Source organism: Schistocerca americana, chromosome 2, assembly GCF_021461395.2.
Source record: "Schistocerca americana isolate TAMUIC-IGC-003095 chromosome 2, iqSchAmer2.1, whole genome shotgun sequence".
In the NCBI taxonomy this organism is placed as follows: Eukaryota; Metazoa; Arthropoda; class Insecta; order Orthoptera; family Acrididae; genus Schistocerca; species Schistocerca americana.
In genome coordinates this window covers 811,475,253-811,492,516 of record NC_060120.1, presented here as the reverse complement: position 1 = coordinate 811,492,516, position 17,264 = coordinate 811,475,253, and positions in this window count along the sequence as shown.

Below are 17,264 nucleotides of genomic sequence, written 5' to 3'. Positions count from 1 at the left end.
ATGATGTTTCTCCTCAGCCGACGACCCATGCATGCGCCGATGTTAACACCACAATATCGGCAGCTACGACTGAAACGAGAACGTGACCATCGTCACTGGACGTTGACGTAGGGGCAGAGGGTTGCATGGCCTCATGAATCCCCATACCTTCGCCATCAAGCCTATGGAAGTGCGCCAAACCGTCGCATTCCAAGGGAACAGAACTTTGACACGTGCAAACTCGACCGAGACAAGCTGGCGGCGGGTTCATTGTGCTCTGGGGAACATTCACGGGGGCATCCGTGAGTCCATGGAGCTCTTACAAGGCATCATGATGGCCAAGTACACTGGTGCAGACCACCTAGGCCCCTTCATGACCTTCACGTTCCCGACAACATTGGCACTTTCAAATAAGATGATGCGCCATGTCACAAGGCGAGAAACACTGTGGTGAGTCCCAATTGATGTGGTGACCCTCGAATTCGCCATTTCTGAATCTGATGTAACACATCTGGGATGTGATTGAACGTGGCGCAGAGCTCACCACCCTCCTCCCCGGAATTTACGGGAATTTGGTGACTTCTGTATGCGGATGTAGTGCCAACTTCTTTCAACGTCATAAAAAGGCCTCACTGCTTCCATGCCGAGGCGTCGCCGCCGTGTTCCGTGCCAAAGGTATATGTACCGGCTATTAGGTGCGTGGTGATAATGTTCTGGCTGCTCAGTGTATGTATGACGGCGCAGATTTGCAACCCTGGACATCAAACGACTGCAGGATAAATGTATTCACGAGAGTTGTGGATCTGGGTATCTACTTTATTAATATCTCAGACAGTAAACTATACGCAGATGGCCGGCCGGAGTGGCCGAGCGGTTAAAGGCGCTACAGTCTGGAACGGCACGACCGCTACGGTCGCAGGTTCGAATCCTGCCTCGGGCGTGGATGTGTGTGATGTCCTTAGGTTAGTTAGGTTTAAGTAGTTCTAAGTTCTAGGGGACATGACCACAGCAGTTGAATCCCATAGTGCTCCGAGGCATTTGAACCATTTTTTTTATACGCAGATCTCAAACTGACACAGCAAGTGTCTCAGCTATGGCTATAAATCTCTCAAGCTGACATTCATGCTCTCTGTTGGTGCATGTGGAGGTCAAATTTCACTCTGATGTGGATGATTGGCATCAGTTTCAAATAGAATGGAAGACTAACCTGTCATTTAGTAACTGTCATTCGATGAAGATCTCCACAAAGCTTGGTAAATATCGGACGCATGTTTCATGGTGTAATATTTTCGATTCCCAACGGCGTACCTTCGCAAGGAGTAAACAGACACGTTATTTGATCGAATGATTTAAGCGATTTTAGTAAGCAAAATAATCTCTTTCAATTCATTTAAAACTATGGCTATGGCAATTACACCGTTTAATACAGTAATTTTACATCCCTAGTTAGAGTAAGGCCATAGCCAGACTCTCCCTTTGCTTCCGCTGTCAAACATCTTCCCGTAATCGTAATAAGTTTTACACTAGCGCAGTAGCTGCAATGTGTGCTGTTGATTATCGCATCACTCGAGGTAGCCCGTGTTCGCGTGTAGTTCATCTTCGCCGGTTTGTTCAGAAAATGACGGTATGACGACCAGACCTCTGTGTGAAACACGTGGAACCGTTTCGAATGTCTCGACAACTTTGCAAGACCACGCGGTGTGGATACCTCCGCGTGCCGATAGCTCACCACAGGCCGTCATATAGCACTTACGGGTGTGGCAGAAACCGCGCGCCCGCAGAACAGACCGCAGGCCGACACTGGAATGACCGTTCCGCACAGACACCTGGACGTCGCGAGACCGTGCCATCCACGGTTCGTGAGAAATGTGGACAGCGTAACGGTGGTGAGTACGAGAGAGCTTACACAAATAGTACACGTCCACTAGAGACCGAGAGAGTTAAAAACTGTAGACTTCCTGCTGTAGCGAGCTTTGAACAATGTAGGGCTGGGCCATGTCAACTACAGCTGCACTGGTCCTTGCAGGGAAATAATCATTTCATTATGAAGCTCAATGAATCACCGATTAACGACATAGGTTATCATCATTTCCAATGTTTCCTCACACACATTGGGGGTAGTGACTTGTGCTTGTTTCGGTTCATTTTCACTCTGCTACCTGTAGCACTCATCGTCAACATCTGTTACGCATTTCATGCACGCTATTGTTCAAATTGTCAAATTTTCCCTCAGAATTGAAACTCCTACGATTACTTGCCCTCCGCAGTACATTTCTGTGCAGTATCCACCCCAATACCCGATCGGGGAAATGTTCGTATCTCAATTTTTTGGCACAAGTAAACGTTGTCACAAGTAAATTTTTAAACACCGCATATCCAGCTTAGAATATCAAATGGTTCAAATGGCTCTGAGCACTATGCGACTTAACTTCTGAGTTCATCAGTCGCCTAGAACTTAGAACTAATTACACCTAACTAACCTAAGGACATCACACACATCCATGCCCGAGGCAGGATTCGAACCTGCCACCGTAGCGCTTAGTATATCAATTTATTATTTATGAGGAAGTTCCTAGGCCTCGATGATCTCTTTTCTGTTTCTACTACCTTTTGGAGTGTGCCTAACGGAAAAGAAAAATGGAATTCTGAATATACAGCGTATTTTTTAAGTAAACTGTATCACTTATTGATACTGGGGGTGATATTGGTGAAAACTAGAAGAAAAGTTCCTTTAATGACATACTAAAATATGTTCAGACGTGGGGAGCTGAAGACTCAAAGTGGGGAGGGGGGGATTCACAGCAGATGATATGATAAATTGCCACTATACGCACATGAGGGCAGATGGAAATTCTCGAGCAGTCAAGGAGGTGAGGCATCAGGATGGTTTCTCTATGAATGTGTGTTCAGAGGTAGTCGATGACAGACTCGTAGATCCATATACTTTACCAAATAAATTCACAGGTAATGTCTATCACCCATTTCTGTGCGATGAATTACCAGCGCTTTTGGAAAAAACGAAAACTACTGTGGTTTGTGCAGGGCGGGTCACACGTCATTTTCTATGGAACGTACAACGTCGCTTGCGCAATAAAACGATCAAGGAAGGCTTCCTCGTTCACTGGGCCTGAACTATGGGAAAATTGAAACGCTTTAGAATATTTCCAACCCATCGACAATACGCAGAAGTTGCAGCACCGTGTGACCAACGTATGTGACGCAGTCTGAATGCAGCCAGGTGAATTTGAAATAATGCGTGATTAAGTGTGAAGATAGGCTGCAGGATGTCTCAGGATGCGTGCTGACCATTGTAGCACTGCCTATAATGTCTGATTACACGTAACAGACTGATAGAAATGAGACGACAGAGTTGGCTGTAACTCAAGAGCCATTGATTCTTGGACATAACATTTCTTCAGGTTTTGGCCAATACGACCTGCTGCAGGAATGTGTGGCACTTTTTTAATCATCTTGTTTGTCTGCTGATTTGCCTCCTTTTTTAAAGCCAATGGCAGAATAAGGGTGACTTCTTCTGCTGGGGGTTGCTTCTTCTACCGAAAATCTTTGGGACTGTAGGGCATCATTTTTGTGGCTAGTTTGGATAGAATAATGAACTCGAGCAGAGTGACTGAAGATTTACCAATGCTGTCATTATCATCATCATCAGCAGCAACCATCTGGCAACAGTGTTGGATAAACGCTATCTCTGGATTTTTCCATGTATTAATGTATCCAGTTTTAACGAAACACGTTCTCTTGAGTGTTTTCTATTGTCATCTGCCCACATTCCGTCAGTTCAACATCTTGGACGCTTTTTCGAACTCAGGAGGCAATACTGACCCTACGACTTATAAGATTGAGTAACGAAAGACAGGCCTACATTTCTAGCATTTGTAGACGTACAAAAAGCTTTTGACAATGTTGACTGGAATATTCTCTTTCAAATTATGTAGATGTCAGGGGTAAAATACAGAAAGCGAAACGATACTTACAACTGGTACAGAAACCAGTTGGCAGTTATAACAGTCGAGGGGCATGAAAGGGAAGGAGTGGTTGCGAAGCGAGTGAGACAGGGTTGTAGCCTATTCCTGATGTTATTCAGTCTGGATATTGAGCAAGCAGTAAAGGAAACAAAAGAAAAATTTGGAGTAGTAATTAAAAGTCGGGGAGAAGAAATAAGAACTTTCATGTTTGCCGATGGCATTGGAATTCTGTCAGGTACAGTAAAAGACTTGAAAGAGAAGTTGAACGGAATGGACAGTGTCTTGAAAGGAGGGTATAAGATGAACATCTACAAGAATAAAATGAGGATAGTGGAACGTAGTCAGATTAAATCATGTGATGTTGAGGGAATTAAATTAAGAAATGAGACACTTAAAGTAGTAGTTGAGTTTTGCTATTTTGGTAGCAAAATAACTGATGATGTCGAAGGAGAAAGGATATAAAATGTAGTCTGGTTATGGCAAGGAAAGTGTTCCTGAAGAAGAGAAATTTGTTAACATAGAGTAAAGTTTTAAGTATCAGGAAGTCCTTTCTGAAAGTATTTGTATGGAGTGTAGCCATAGTTTAGACTAAAAGAGAACAGAAGCTTTCAAAATACGGTGCTACAAAAGGATGCTGAAGATTAGATTGGTAGATTACGTAACTAATGAGGAAGTACTAAACAGAATTGGGAAGAAGAGGAATTTGTGACACAACTTGACTAGAAGAAGGGGACGCTTGGTAAGACACTTTCTGAGAAATCAAGGGATTACAAATTTAGTACTGCAGGGAAGCGTGGAGGATACAAATCGTAGAGGGAGAACAAGAGATGAGTACACTAAGCAGATTCAGAAAGTCGTAGGTTGCAGTAGTTACTCGGAGATGAAGACGCTTGCACGAATAGAGTAGCATGGAGAGCTGCATCCAACCAGTCTCTGAACTGAAGACCACAACAACAACAACATATTATCCCGGCATTTTTTCTTCGTCTGTTTTGTTATTTCGCTGAATACCCAGTCATTGCTCTCATTTGTCCGGTACAGAAACGTGTCATCTGATTCTACGGCTCCGTCCTTTGATGGTACTATTTTCTTTTTGGTCGGTTGGTTATGAACTCCTCTCCCCCATGAACCACAGACCTTGCCTTTGGTGGGGAGGCTTGCGTGCCTCAGCGATACAGATAGCCGTACCGTAGTCACACATTATCAGGTAGTTTGCAGGCTCTCAGCTGGCCTCCTTCTAACCAACATAAGGCCTTCACTGGCACCGAGGAAGAACCAGCTTTCATCAGAAAAGAAAACAAACCTTCTCTCTGCCCCACGGTGAGCTCTCTCTTGATACCACTGTAGTTGCAAATGGCGGTGGTTTGGGGTCACTGGAATACACGCTACAGGGCGTCTGGCTCAGAGCTGTCTTTGAAGTAACTGATTTATGGGAGATCTTTGTATCACTACGGTGCTAACTACTGTTCAGATTTCTCCTCCGGATGCAGTACAATGTGCCAGAGCCATAAGCCGGGCACGATGGTAGTGCCGCGTGGCCCTCTCAAGATCAGTCTTCTTGGGACTGTACATTCTTGTGACCACGGCTGCCAGCAACGATGTACAGTGGCTACGTTCCTGCCAAGTCTTTCTCCACTATTGCAGAAGGAACACCCGTCTCCTGATAGCCATATTACATGGCCTCGTCAATACTCAGTGAGCTGTTGATATTGACGTTTTTGTCTCCTTAAAGGTATCCTTGACCAACATGAACTCACCACGTCCAATCTCAAAGGTAGCTAACACCGATGACCGGTACAGAGGGTTTTTAAAGAAAACCTGATCTGCATGCTCATTGTGGCGCTACTAGCGTGACTTTTACGCGATGGGCGCGAAATTTGAATAGACATCATCTTTCAATCTAGAAACACGCCTACCAAATTTCATTTATGTCGTACAACTCCTTCCTGTTGTTGCTATTTTCTTGCCCTCTGTGATTAGACATGACGATGGGCGTACTTAAAAAAAATGGCTCTGAGCACTATGGGACTTAACTTCTGAGGTCATCAGTCCCCTGCAACTTAGAACTACTTAAACCTAACTAACCTAAGGACATCACACACACCCATGCCCGAGGCAGGATTCGAACCCGCGACCGTAGCGGTCGCGCCGTTCCAGACTGTAGCACCTAGAACCGCTCGGCCACCCCGGCCGGCGTCGTACTTCAGAACTCCCTGACAAAGTGAGTAGTATCGTGTTTCTTTGGGAGGTGGACGGCCTGTTTAAGGCAACGGCATCTCCTTATTTAAGAGTTTGTAGCTATTGTCGGACATACGACTTCAGCAAATTGGCAATGTTGTGGGGAAGGGAAGCAGCGCGGTCACGCCGGTAAAGAGGCCGGTGACGCCGGCAACAAGTTGTCGAGCGTGCAGCGGCGCGGCTGGTTGTACAGTACGGCGCCGCTCTGCCGGTGATTTGTGAGCGGCCGCGGGCAGCGCGGGCGGCCGCCACGTCACACACCGGCACCGCCTGGTCCGTCGGGTCCGGCCCGGCCACCCGCGCCGCCCGAACGGCGGCATAAATCCAGGCCCGGCTGCCATCGCAGCCGCTAATTGGTCCGCAGACCGTCTCCCCGCGTCCAGCTGCTCCGCGCGTGCCTCACTCTCCCATACTCTCCCCAGTATCGAGACCTCGGCTCGCCCGACTTCAACTGCTGGTATCGCTACATGGGATAGTATCAGGATCCAAGAATATTACCTGATTCTATCAGACAGTGCCTTATCGACGAGCCACGAGACGTACTAATGCGGCAATAAATATTTACAATATACACTGAAGCGCCAAAGAAGCTGATATAGGCATGCGTTTACAAATATGGAGATACGTAAACAGGCATAACACGGCGCTGCGGTCGGTAAAGCCTGTGTAAGACAAGTGTCTGGTGCATTTGTTAGATTCTTTACTGCTGCTACAGTGGTGGGCTGTTTGGCGAGCATACGAAGACTGTTAATGAAGAGACCACCAAACAGGGAGTGGAGCAGCTGCTTAACTGCATATGTTGAGTAACGAAAGAAGCGAACTTGGTGGGAGACATTATAGAATGATAAAATGCGTTTCACTTTAATGCAGTTTTCAAGTCTTTAGCTACCGTGTATTTTCTGATCCTCTTTGACTTTAGACTGTAGTTCTGTATTGTCTACAGAAGAGTGTGTGGCAAACCGTTGGTGATGAGATCGTGGGGTCAGACTAGGGAGTTTCTTAGTGTATCTCTTGGTCTCCCTCTACGATTTTTACCCTCCACGCTGCCCTCCAATACTAAATTGATTATCCCTCGATGTCTCAGAACATGTCCTACCAATCGATTCCTTCTTCTAGTCAAGTTGTGCCACAAGCTCCTCTTCTCCCCAATTCCATTCAATACCTCCTAGTTAGTTATGTGATATACCCATCTAATCTTCAGCATTCTTCTGTAGCACCACATTTCGAAAGCTTCGATTCTCTTCTTGTCTAAACTATTTATCGTCCGCGTTTCACTTCGATACATGGCTACACTCCATACAAATACTTTCAGAAACGACTTCCTGACATTTAAATCTATACTCGATGCTAACAAATTTTTCTTCTTCAGAAACGCTTTCCGTGCCATTGCCAGTCTACATTTTATATCCCCTCTACTTCGACCATCATCAGTTATTTTGCTCCCCAAATAGCAAAACTCGTTTACTACTTTAAGTGTCTGATTTCCTAATCTAATTCCCTCAGCATCACCCGGCTTTATTCGACTACATTCCATTATCCTCTATTTGCTTTTGTTGATGTTCATCTTACACCCTCCTTTCAAGACACTGTCCATTCCGTTCAACTGCTCTTCCAAGTCCTTTGCTGTCTCTGACAGAATTACAATGTCATCAGCGAACCTTGGTTTCTGTACAAATTGTAAGTAGCCTTTCGCTCCCTGTATTTTACCCCTGCCACCTTCAGAATTTGAAAGAGAGTATTCCAATCAACACTGTCAAAAGCTTTCTCTAAGTCTACAAATGCTAGAAACGTAGGTTTGCCTTTCCTTAATCTTTCTTCTAAGATGTCGTAGGGTCAGTATTCCCTCACGTGTTCCAACATTTCTACGGAATCCAAACTCATCCTCCCCGAGGTCGGCTTCTATCAGTTTTTCCATTCGTCTGTGAAGAATTCGCGTTAGTATTTTGCAGCTGTGACTTATTAAACTGATAGTTCGGTAATTTTCACATCTGTCAACACCTGCTTTCTTTGGGATCGGAATTATTTTATTCTTCTTGAAAGAAGTGAAGGATAGAAATTCTAGGAGCGAATGGACATTGAAGATGAAACGGACCACGTACTACATGATGAGTTATTTAAAAGAATAGGGCAGGATACAGGTCTATGAGGAAACATCACTACAAGAATGTAAGTAAATGCTAGGAAGACATATTCAAAGACGTCTTTCATGCATGTATTCATATGCATATTAGTGAGGACTTACGTGTCTCAACCTACAGTCGCCCTTCCTTGCTAGAATAGTTTCAGCTTCAGCTAGGAACCTCAAGGGGATGTCTATCTTTCAGATTAGCCAGCCAATCGTATTAATTGATGCAGCGAATTGGGTGGAAAGGTCTGCATGGGTTGTGGAAAGGATACATTTTCTTGTATTGAAGCTGTGGACATTAGTATTCTTCTCAGACTGCAGTGGTATTTTATGAAGAAGTGAGAAGTGAATATGTATATACACTCCTGGAAATTGAAATAAGAACACCGTGAATTCATTGTCCCAGGAAGGGTAAACTTTATTGACACATTCCTGGGGTCAGATACATCACATGATCACACTGACAGAACCACAGGCACATAGACACAGGCAACAGAGCATGCACAATGTCGGCACTAGTACAGTGTATATCCACCTTTCGCAGCAATGCAGGCTGCTATTCTCCCATGGAGACGATCGTAGAGATGCTGGATGTAGTCCTGTGGAACGGCTTGCCATGCCATTTCCACCTGGCGCCTCAGTTGGACCAGCGTTCGTGCTGGACATGCAGACCGCGTGAGACGACGCTTCACCCAGTCCCAAACATGCTCAATGGGGGACAGATCCGGAGATCTTGCTGGCCAGGGTAGTTGACTTACACCTTCTAGAGCACGTTGGGTGGCACGGGATACATGCGGACGTGCATTGTCCTGTTGGAACAGCAAGTTCCCTTGCCGGTCTAGGAATGGTAGAACGATGGGTTCGATGACGGTTTGGATGTACCGTGCACTATTCAGTGTCCCCTCGACGATCACCAGTGGTGTACGGCCAGTGTAGGAGATCGCTCCCCACACCATGATGCCGGGTGTTGGCCCTGTGTGCCTCGGTCGTATGCGGTCCTGATTGTGGCGCTCACCTGCACGGCGCCAAACACGCATACGACCATCATTGGCACCAAGGCAGAAGCGACTCTCATCGCTGAAGACGATACGTCTCCATTCGTCCCTCCATTCACGCCTGTCGCGACACCACTGGAGGCGGGCTGCACGATGTTGGGGCGTGAGCGGAAGACGGCCTAACGGTGTGCGGGACCGTAGCCCAGCTTCATGGAGACGGTTGCGAATGGTCCTCGCCGATACCCCAGGAGCAACAGTGTCCCTAATTTGCTGGGAAGTGGCTGTGCGGTCCCCTACGGCACTGCGTAGGATCCTACGGTCTTGGCGTGCATCCGTGCGTCGCTGCGGTCCGGTCCCAGGTCGACGGGCACGTGCACCTTCCGCCGACCACTGGCGACAACATCGATGTACTGTGGAGACCTCACGCCCCACGTGTTGAGCAATTCGGCGGTACGTCCACCCGGCCTCCCGCATGCCCACTATACGCCCTCGCTCAAAGTCCGTCAACTGCACATACGGTTCACGTCCACGCTGTCGCGGCATGCTACCAGTGTTAAAGACTGCGATGGAGCTCCGTATGCCACGGCAAACTGGCTGACACTGACGGCGGCGGTGCACAAATGCTAGCGCCATTCGACGGCCAACACCGCGATTCCTGGTGTGTCCGCTGTGCCGTGCGTGTGATCATTGCTTGTACAGCCCTCTCGCAGTGTCCGGAGCAAGTATGGTGGGTCTGACACACCGGTTTCAATGTGTTCTTTTTTCCATTTCCAGGAGTGTACATATATATATTGCCAGGAATTTATGTCATAAGATATTAATGAACACTGCGATATTCAATTTCAGACCTGCAAATTTCATATTGTAACTTTTGCAGATGATCTTGAAAAATTAACTTAGTAGACAAAAAACTAAATGAACAGTTACTTGAAAGAATGGGACAGGATACAAGTCCGTCGGATAACAAGAATGTGCACATTACTGTGACATATTGAAAGACATCTGCTCCAGACACCTTTATGCGCTTATTCATGCACTTATCGGTAAGCACTTGCATGTCTCAACCTATAGTGGCTCTTCGTTTTGATAGAATAGCTGCAAAGAGATGTCTTAAGTAAACCCCGAGATTATCCAACCAGTGGCATTAGTTGGTGCGGGGGAATCGCTTAGCAAGCTGCGCATTGCTTGTGGACAGTTCCTTTCCGCTTACTGCCTTAAACGTGCCCTGCTTTGCTGCCTGTTACTGAATGGACGTGTTGAAATTCTTTGTCTTGTTATACTGAAATGAACAAATTGAAGCGGCTTCGTCCAGAGTTATAGTGAGATTGTTACTGAGTTACGCTGCCTTTGTACCATTATACATTAGTGATTTTTTCAGATTTAGTCACGTGAGACATTTTGTAATTACTGAATTTCGCGTGAAGAATGTTAGCTTTTCTTTCGGTTTCACAGGTTTACTGGAGCATGTGGGATCAACATCGCTTTTCTATTCAGACATCTAGACCTGAAAGTTGCATGTCTCATCGTCTTTTCACTCATTCACTTATAAATGCGTTAATACGAACTCAGAATTATTTTTTCTGCCTTTTGTAAATGTACGGTCATGTGGAGTCACGCGGTCCGTTGAAGCACGCTAGTATGTAAGAGACCCTGTATTCATTTATTTGCTTATTCAGAATTTGTATAATTTCTGACCCTTACGAACGTGTTTTGCACTCCTATGATCTTTAAAAATGGGTCAAATGGCTCTGAGCACTATGGGACTTAACTTCTGAGGTCATCAGTCCCCTAGAACTTAGAACTAGTGAAACCTAACTAACCTCAGGACATCACACACATCCATGCCCGAGGCAGGATTCGAACCTGCGTCCGTTATGATCTTTAATTCAACTCCTCACGGATTTCACTTAAGAACATCATTCACGAGAGAATTAGGTTCTATTTCATTATAGTTAAAGACTAAATGGGTTAACTGCCTTCAGCAGGGATGTTATCTTTATTTATAAATGAAATTTGAAGCTAACGAGGCAAGTGCGCGCTGCAGTGGATTTTCAAGGCATGCGTTTGTAGTTACCAAGACGTCGATTTCTAGCTACCATTATAGTATGTCGTGGAATAATGCGGTAATTTCATACGCCAAACGTAATGCACTCAATAATGCAGCAATCTTGTGCGCTAGTTGATCAGAGCGATGTACTCCCTGTTGTTATTCGTTGTTTGATGTCCGATGTGGAACGAAGTGTTTCATACTTATGTTCCGAAATGTATAAATAAGCATAAACTGCTCGCCATGTAAAGGACGAGGCAATTTAAACTTTTGGTTTACTGAGTTTGAATTTTACGATCCGAACGTTTCTTTTCCGTGATTTGGTAATTATTGGTGGCTCATGGTCAGTCGGTACATAATCTGATTTCGGAGACGACCTAGCGTATTACCGTAACTAATTACGATGTAACATGTAAGCTTACCATGAGCTATACAAGATGACAAACGGCTACTGATTACCAAAGAGGAATAACTGATGAATAAGCATCCAGTTAACTTCAGTTGTAGTTCACTTACTTTATTGAAGGCAAAGCTGACTATTATTCATTGATTCATAAAGTATACCCGGGGAAAGGTTATAGTAGCAATTATCCGGCGCAAGAATATAGGATTATCATTCAGATCTATATTATTACGAATAGGGGGATGGTAACATAGAAGCTCATTTCAGTTTATTAGATGTTGTAGGATACCATATGGAAGTCCATTAGCATTGCACAGATCACTTCTACAAAGAGTGATTCGTTAATAGGGATAGGAAATATCTGTCGTAAATATTATAGTTTAAGTTTATCTTGTATTAAATCGCTCTTTCTTTATTCCGTTGCGCTTTGAGGAAGCTCCTGCTTAATGGAGCAGGTAAGATAAAATTAGTCAGGTCATGTTTCATATAAAGGGGAATGTTTTTCAGGCATTAAAACAGATTAAAATTAAATTAGTGACCGACTTTCAATATATTCTTTCATCGAAGAGCTGATGACTTACAATTAGATCTTGAAGAAGTAGTGCAGCGAAACGTGTACAAAAAAGACAAGCATTACACTTTATACATTATCGAGTCCTTTGTTATAGCAATATTCGGAAGTTGTGTGATTTGAACGCGACTGAAACGGACAGGAGACGATATCTAACAACTCGCAAGACAGAAAACGGTTTAAAAACTTTCTCCATGTGAACACTCTAATACATTCGTCAAAGAAATCAAAGGTGATTCTTTTACTCGGTCTTGTAATAAGATTCATTCAGTCAAAAGGTGAACCTTCTTACATTAAAGAACTACATAAAGAACATATTTCTGGGATCAGGCCGCTTTTATGTAACGCGCACTATCGTAAACGACGTAACATTCATCAAAACTCAGTTATCCTCGGAAGTGTTCCGTAACGTATTAAGTGTCGACGTTGCATGTTGCCGACGAGCAAACTGCACTGCGGGAAAATGCTGCATACCCAAGTATTTTTCATTTGCCGCCGGAAGTTTGACTTATCACGCCCACTTTATCGTGGTTTCTGTGTGCCCAGCAGTACTTAGGAGGCTTAATAAATACTTTTGAGACTGAGCTGAAATCTGAAAAATTGTTGTACATTTATCTTCTCCGTGCGTGTGAGCGTTAGGTTTACTTATCGTGCCATATATAATTACGTCAACGCGCTATTATTCTGGTGTCAACAGTCATACGTAGTTGATAAACTCGTAGCGATTTAAGGTTGAAGGTCCAGATTTCTAGAAGTTCATGCCACTTGAGAAATAATGCGACGCAATAAATTAACTTGCATTATATGATTTCTCTTGAACGTTGAATTCTATGCCGATACGCTAAACTGTTTACGCATGCAATAATGATTGACTTGACTGCGTTTTAGATTTTCTCTATTCTTACTTTAAAATATTTTCATATAGTTTAATATAACAGTCAGTTGTCGAAAAAAAATGTGGAAAGTAGCAAGTTGTTTGAAACACGCTTTCTTAATTGGGCCTCTAACATTTACCTATGTGTTTACGCTAATTTAATTTATGAATAGATTCCTAACGTATTATGATCATAATTTATCTTTGTGGAGGCCTGAGTTAACTAAAATCACGTCGAAGAGAGAGAACACTTATTGGTGTCACACCAACTCTTTGTTATTTCTGAATTGTAAATAGCACACACATTCTTACAGTAATCAAACCTATTTTAAAAATTATTCAATGACATCAGTTTCTATTGGAGTCATAAACAGAAAGTTAAATAACTGCCCCACGACACAGCAAGAAGACTTTGGAAGTGCATTTTTGTGGTTCAAAACTGTAATCAGTAATTATTCTATGTCCCGGTGATCAATCTGAAATTTTCAGTTATTGCATTGAAATATTAACTTTTCAAACATCAAATATTCAAAACAGCGACTCGAAAATCATGGAGAGATTAATATTTGCTATCTTATTTTTCTCAAACAAATGCTAAGCGCTTTCAAAGGCTATAGCTTTAAATTTCTGCGCATTTCCAAATAAAAACTTTTTTCATCTTTTAATAATTTATTTAATGATTACCTTTTATAACTGTTGCATAAACTTTTCAACCCCATCCATCATACTTTAGCTAAGAGTTAATAGTGGTTCGGAAGAAAATATTTATTTTGAGTATTAGGGTCGCTATTAAGCATATTTTATGCTGTGTCGTCCGAGTAAGACACAGCCAGAGCAAAACCGCCTCAGGCACAAAGAAGCGAGCTGCTGCCGGTGCCACAGAGGCTCGCAAATTGCGCGAGTTCCACCAGTGCCGGGGCCTTCGCCTAGACCAATTGCAGGCCGAGTAGAAACCGCCAATGACCGGACGACAACGGACAGAAGCTTACTCGAAAGAGAGAAGAGTAGCTCTCGCCCAATTGATTATAGGTCATCGTCAGGGTTGACTTAGATAGGGAACGTCGCATCGTGAACTCTTAGAAGTCAACAGACAGTTGTTGTGAATTACACTTGCTATGGTTCTAAAATGGCTCTGAGCACTATGGGACTTAACATCTGAGGTCATCAGTCCCCTAGAACTTAGAACTACTTAAACCTAACTAACCTAAGGACATCACACAGATCCATGCACGAGGCAGGGAGGTTGTTAACTGTGTAGTAAAGATAAGAAATGTAATATTACTTGAAAATGACACATGAAGAAAAACATTACTGGAAATTCTTAGAAAAGAACAGATTAGTAGGACGTGTGACAAGACATCAAGGAATATAAGTAGTTAACATTAGAAAGAGCAGAAGACGGACGGCATCTTCTATTTACACAAAGACTTAAATACGTAAACAGATTGAAGGCGACGTCAAAATAGTGAGAATAGAGTGAAGGAAATATTACATAATAAGAATTTTTACTTTCAACTTAGTGTTTTACCTTTGCACAATACTGGCTCCCCACATATGTCTTCTGCCATTCCTTTTGTCATTACATAACCTTACACCATCCTTTTAAAGTATCTGTCAATAAATATCGACTTCTTAGACAGTGTCTTAATCAGTGTCTCTACTCACAGTAGTCTTTCCTCACGAGCTCTTCTTAATACTTCACCATTTTAAACCTTTTTTTCCAATTTATCTGTTCCACCCTTCTCCTTACCCACATCTCTAAGACCTCCCGTCACTTTGCATCTTCTTTTTTATTAAGGTGGCCAAGTATTTGAAAGTTTTCACTTATTGATTGGTGTTCTGTTCTAAACATATGGATGTCTACCTTTCCTTTTGATGACCACAATCTTGATTTTGTCAATAATAGTTTCGTTCTAAATTTCATTCCATATTCTGGCTGCACTGAGATTTTCTACAACTTTATTCCTTGTCAATTCATCTATAGTAGAAACCGAATTTTACACACTGTATCCCTTTGCTACAGTTAGTATGTTCATGCTAGCTTCTAAACATTTCTTTATAATTTCCTTGAAGTATAAGCGAAGCAGAGACGAGTGGGAAATCTTCTAAGGACGATGGAGAAATTCAGTGGCATAAGCCAGTTTCACAAAGTATAGATTGTTTTGGCCAAGCGCCTGGGAAAGAACATCTCGAAAACAGTGAAGCTGGTTGACTCTTCGCGTGGTACTGTATTGAGCGACAATGGAAAACAGCTCACGCACGGTGAAATCCTGAGTGGGCGACACAACAAGGTTCTGGACGTACAGGCATCATAACAGAACGCTCCCGCTCCGTAAAGCAGGATAGGAGGCGATTTGTGGCAGATACGATGACAGTGTACAATGCTGACACATGCGCCAAGTGCTTCGGAGCCGCTGTTCAGCGTACATTGTTGAACACTTGACTCCGCACATTGTTGAACCTACATCATCCAATGTTGACCCAACGACGTCGTCAAGCACCGTACTATTATGATTGGACCATGGATCGGTGGAAACGTGTCGCCTGGTCTTTGCAATCTTGTTTTCTGTTACAACAGATCGATGGTCGAGTCCGGACGCCGTCACCCAAACGAACGTTTCTTCGAGATACCTCGCCGCACATCGGATGGAGACCGGTGGCGACAGTGTTACGCTAACGGAGACATTCGCCTGAGCTTCAGCGGGAATTGTTGCAGCAATCGAAAGCAGCATGACGGCAGCATTTCTGTTCGTGACATAATGGCCAGAATCGTATTACAATGGTACGAGCAACTTCATTTCTTAGCCGTAAAAGTCGACTGAGCTGAGCCCGATGGAACACATCTACGACGCGGTCAGACGTCATTTTCAAGCCCAAAAGCCACCTGCCCGTATTTTGCAGCAATTGCATAACTTATGTGTAGACTTCTCGTGCCTCGTAAGTCTCGAAAACTACCAAGGACTTGCCGAATCGATGCGACATAGTCGTATTGCGTTCCTAAGGCAGTCCCACACGGTATTCAGCATGTGTTCATGATGTTCCGGTTCATCTGTGTACGTTTCTATCGAACTCCGTCTACTAGGATTTCATTTGTCCTCTTCTTTTACTGTACCTCGAATTACTGCTCACTGAACAAGTGCTTAAGGTAATAAGATATCAACATAATGCCTTAAGCCACAGATACCATGTCACTAAACACGTATTTCATGTTGTTGTTGTGGTTTTCAGTCCGAAAACTGGTTTGATGCAGCTCTCCATGCTACTCTAGCATGGACAAGGCACTTCATCTCCAACTAATTACTGCAATCTACATCCCTCTGAATCTGCTTACTGTCTTTACCCTTGGTCTCCCTCTTCGACTTTTATCTCCAATACTCAAGTCAACTACTAAATTGGCAATCCCTTGATGTCTCAGAATGTGTCCTACCAACCGATGCCTTCTCTTAGCAGCGCGTTGTAGCCGCGCGGTCTGGGGCGTCTTGTAACGGTCCGCGCTGCTTCCCCCGTCGGAGGTACGAGTCCTCCTCGGGCATGTGTGTGTGTGTGTGTGTGTGTGTGTGTGTGTGTGTGTGTGTGTGTCGTCCATAGCGTAAGTTTAGGTTAGGTTAAGTAGTGTGTAAGCTTAAGGACCGGTGACCTCAGTAGTTTGGTCCCATAAGCCCTTACCACAAATTTCCAAAATTTTTCCTTCTCTTAGTCACGTTGTTCCACAAAATTCTTGCCTCCCAATTCCATTCAGTACTTCAACATTAGCTACGTGATCTACCCATCAAACCTTCAGCATTCTTCTACAGCACCACATTTCAAAAGCTTCTATTCTCTTCTTGTCTAAAATACGAGGGTTGGAACTTAAATAGTGGCAACAGTATATTCACAGCCGATACAAAAGAGTTAATGCTTACACCTGTTACTGTCCAGCGTTGTGTAGAACCCGTTGCCAGCGATGTGGAAGGCGTAGTATACCGTTAGAAGAGCCTGTTCTGTTGATGGTGTGAATGCAGCGGTCTAAAGTTATGGTGATTCTCGTGATCACTGTGATAGTGTTATCC